This window comes from Grammomys surdaster, unplaced genomic scaffold (genome assembly GCF_004785775.1).
Source record: "Grammomys surdaster isolate TR1022 unplaced genomic scaffold, NIH_TR_1.0 317, whole genome shotgun sequence".
In the NCBI taxonomy this organism is placed as follows: domain Eukaryota; kingdom Metazoa; phylum Chordata; class Mammalia; order Rodentia; family Muridae; genus Grammomys; species Grammomys surdaster.
The window spans coordinates 2036708-2041396 of NW_021604736.1; positions in this window are offsets into that span (position 1 = coordinate 2036708).

Below are 4689 nucleotides of genomic sequence, written 5' to 3' on the forward strand. Positions count from 1 at the left end.
AAGAAATACACTGCTTGGCTCCTACAATATGTGAGGCAGAGAGGTGCAGTAACAACATATCCATCCCCAGGATATGGGGCTACTCAGTGCCTTTGTTTTGAAGGCAGCATTACCAGTAAAAGCATCCCAGGTTCTCTGAAGCTTGCTTGGCTTGCAAAGAGCTTTGTGTGTTTTGGGGGGGCTCATATGCATGGGTGTGCAGGAGAAATTGTCTTCACATCAGTAGAGGTGAGGAAGTTAGGGAGTGAGGGGATTATTTCCTCAGGTATTTGAGAGTAGGATGGTGGCCTGAACTTGAGTTCATGGTTACCACAGTAACCCATAGAACATACTTCTACTGGGCTCCTGGAGCTCGACACACATTGCTTGTCTGCATCTTCTCTCAAACCTGCAAATAAATAAAGTCTGTTTTTGAGCCAATCTGTTACTTTCTGAAGATAATGGGCCTTCAAAACCTTGGTAGGTCCAACTAGAAACCCAAGCTCTTTATGGCCATGAAATTTCTGCCTACTATACAATAACCAGCCAAATTAGAGGGTACAACTTTCTGTGCTTTAGGATTATAAAGAAAAATTATTTAAGGAGGTAGAACACAGCACTTTCAGATAAGAAAATGCCTAATCAAGAGGATAATCAGCCTATTCATCTTCCTGCCCAATTCCCACTGCTACTGATTTGGTTCAACACTTTAACATTTTCTTGTCTCTTTTGTCTTGTTTAATCACAGAGGGAACTCAGGGAACTCACAGAGAGAGAGAGAGAGAGAGAGAGAGAGAGAGAGAGAGAGAGAGAGAGGGAGAGAGAGAAGCATAGATGGCATCTTAGAGACTTGTCTAGGATGAAACTAATGAGTACCAAGGAAAGGATCAGAAAGGATGGTATTTACTGGTAAACCATTTGCAAGACTCCTTTCCATGGGTGTTTATAGCAGTCCAGGCATCATGCTTAACAATGTATACATACTAGCTCATTCATATCCCCTGTCCTCTCTGCAAGGCCAGCCTTAACATCTCCATTCCAAGGCCATAAAAATGAAAGATTAGAGAGTCTAAGTTCTGCTTGAAGTTGCCACCCATGGTGGTCCCATGAAACTGCAATGAAGCTAAAGCTTTCCCATCTGTGACATCACATGTGTCATCATGTCATATCACATTGCATTATCACGTGCATATGGTGATGTGCTTATAGACCAGCTTTGGTATTTCTGGCTTTATAAAATCACAACATACACACAATTACATTCTTCACACAATACTTGATAATGCTAATAAGTGGCTACATCAGCTTAATGTATTTATTGCATTATATTTTTCACCATTGTTTTAGGCTTTCCTCAGCTATCTATATATAAAAAACAAATTCTTTGTAAAACATCATGCTGTTTTATGCCAGAAACTGACCCCTACTCTGCTGGCACTTAATCTGCTTCTTGGCTGCCTCACGAACCAAATCTAAGGGTTGATCTTTGATAGATTGTTTCAAATGCTGTGATGTTGTATAGACACAACCATCTAGCAATGTACTTCTCAGAATATAGCCTTTTGTTTAAGCAACATATAGCTATTTGTATGTACTCCATTCTTACCAGAAAGGCTTATCAACCAACATTTCACTTCTTGCTGTGCACACATTCAAGTCACTCTACCATCAACTAACTTACTGATGAATTAAGAGTTCTTGAAGGGACAATGAACTTGGGGTTGCCCTGTATCCCCTGTCCTTTCTAGAGTACAAGAAGATGGCTAATATTCACACCAAAAAGGAGATTATGACCGTTCTTGGCTCCTAGTTCTCAGAAGATCCCAATCATTTTCTTTCATTCAAAGAACAATCTTGTGCAAATGCAAAATGTGGCCTTTCTGGGCTGATAGCACTCTCCTTAGCTCTTCCCCTCTTCTGAGTTTACTCACTCACACAGCTTTTATCTTAAGCTTGCTTCTCTATTCTCACTGAACTTCCATGGGCAGGCCCGCTGGAGCCTTGTGTTCACTTCAAAGGGCACAGCCATGTTATAGATACATATTGCCAGGCGTCTCTGCTCACATTCTTTCTTGCTTGAGGTCCATCAGTGTCCCAGCATCTTTCAGATTGCTTAAAGAAATCAATTATTAAGAATTTCAGAAGGCAATAGCATTAAAAGTATGAGTTCCTTCTTGGTGTGAGGGTCCTGTATCCATGAGAGGAGGGTATACTAGCCTGGGGTCTATGCCTCCAGTCCAGATCATTTCCATAATTTTCCAGTTCGCTTTGAATGTATAGACTCAAGAATAAGCAGAAATTTGCTTCTGATCCCAACAACAAAGGCTTTTAAAGATTTTCCAAAAGGCTCAGATTGCTTCCCAAACAAACGGCTCCCACATAATAACATTTTAATGAGTTAAAGGGCAAGAAAATAAGAAACATCCAAATTGAATTTGTTCAAAAATACATATGGTTTTCCAAAAGTAATGGCTTGAGGCAAAAAAAATCTGAATCATCTTTTACTGAATCCACAAGTTTGGGAAAATTCTGCAAGACTTAGCTGCATTCAAGACGCCTGAAGCATTCTCTATTTCTAGAATTTCACTTTGGCGGGTTAGCTCCTAGCCTGAACTTGTTCCACTCAAGGGTGTAGGGTTTCAATAGCACAGATGTGAGGCCATTTGCAGAGTTCAGACTTCTTATTTCTTGTTAATTTTCTCTTATGTTTTAGGTTAATATAATTCGTTTAGGCTATTTCTGCCTTTTTATCAAGAAAGAATGTCTCTCTTCCTCACCTTACACATGCCTTTTCTTCCTTTATATGATCTAAGGATAAAACTGGCAAATTCCCAGGCACATTCCCCCAGTTCTGAAGCTTAGCCCCTCACCTGAAACAAACATTCTGCTTCTGGCAACTGTTCCCATTTGTAGCTGATTCATGGGAGTGGCTTACAGAGGAGGAAGGAGCTCACAGGTGAAGCCCATTCTGCAGAGGTGCAAAGCATTGTTCCCAGTGTTTGTAATCAAAGCAAAGCATGGCTATCCAGGTACACCACACATGTTTGAAATCCTGTTATTTGGTCTAGCTGAGGACTGGTAAGATCTTGTCCTGGCTTTCATTTGCTTTAAGTTTCTGGGTGTGAAACATCAGCAAATTTACGCTTGTTTGAGTGGCTTCCTTTTCTCTGAGAGCGTATATTTCCTCTTGAGGGTCTCTGCTTTTGTTTGATTCTTCTAGTATGATTTAAACAAAGTAGCGAGCAAAGCATATGCATACTCATACCGATGTTAGGCTCCTCGCTAACTCACTTTTTGATTCTCATCTGGCTCTTGGGGAAGGAGACAGTGGCACATGGACAGGGCGTGAGTGAGGGGACAGACAGGTAACCTTCTGCATAAAGAGCTCCCACTCCACAGATCATCCTGCTTCCCCCAGCAGTGTAACGAAGAAGGCAGCCAAGTTTCTGCCTCTAAATCACAATGGTTTCTTCTTACAGACATGCTAGCGCCTAAGCAGAAACAAGTGTACCATGAAGCCACTTCACTGTACGTGCCCAGGGCTCTACAGGCTCTGTCATCACAGTTGCCCATTTCTCTCTGGGGCTACTTTGAAGCTGGCCATATGACATGTTGAAGCTCTAAAGAAAGGCCTGGGTAGGAAGGCAGTGCTCTTAGAATAACTGCCAGCTTGCAACCCTTGTTAATCATGCTGGGTATGGAACAATCGTTCTTAAAGTGTGGAGAAAAGTCATCATTTTTGCTTGTTTTACCCACCCTCCCTCCCTCCCTCTTTCCTTTTCTCTTTACCTCCCCTCCCTCCCCTCTCTCTTTCTCTCTCTTCAAACAGCAGCGTGGAAAAACTCAGGTCCTCTTGGTTAAACCATGGAGGTGGCTTCCTCTCCTCTCCAGTAAGCATTCTCCAGTACTGCCCTTTCTGTGGCCCCCTGTTGTAGGCAGCCAGTACTGCCCTTTCTGTGGCCCCCCTGTTGTAGGCAGCCAGCACTTGGTGGAACCACCTGGATAATTAAGAGAGTTTTCAGGACCAGGAGAAGACCAGATCTCACACCATTCATAAAAAGAAAACCTAAAATGCTGCTTTTATCTCAAGGTTAAGGAAATAGTCCAAGGTCACATTACAAGTTGAATAGTAACACTCTCTGTAGCAATTGCTCTTATGTTTTTAAACGCCCAATGGCATCAAGAGTTTTTCCTTTAAAAGGGGTCTACCATCCTGCAATCAATGCAGAGAGAGAAGCAAGCCAACGAAACAGACTAGAGAAACTTCTGCTTCACTTAGACTGAATTAGCTGTAACTCTGGGCATTTGACACTGAACATGCATAACTAGACTTAGACAGTAACAGAAACCCCTAGCTCCAATCTGTAGGCATGAGGTTTGGGGTTGACACTTGTCTGCACAAAGCATTGCTATATGTATTACAAATAATGCTATGTTATTCTGTTGGATATCACTTTGGGAGTTGATTAATGCATTGCCCCAAAGAGACTTCTAGATAGTTAAAAATAAAAGTATAGGTTTATAAGGAGCCTAGATTATAACATATGCAGAAACCTCCAGTAAAAGCAGGTAAAGATGTACAGAGGATCAAATGTGAAGATAAAACTTTCAAATGAAGGCATTATATGATTAAGCTAGTTGGTAAAAGTTCAGCTCATCTGATTACATCTAGACAAATGGTATGTGTATTTCAACATCCTATGCATGACT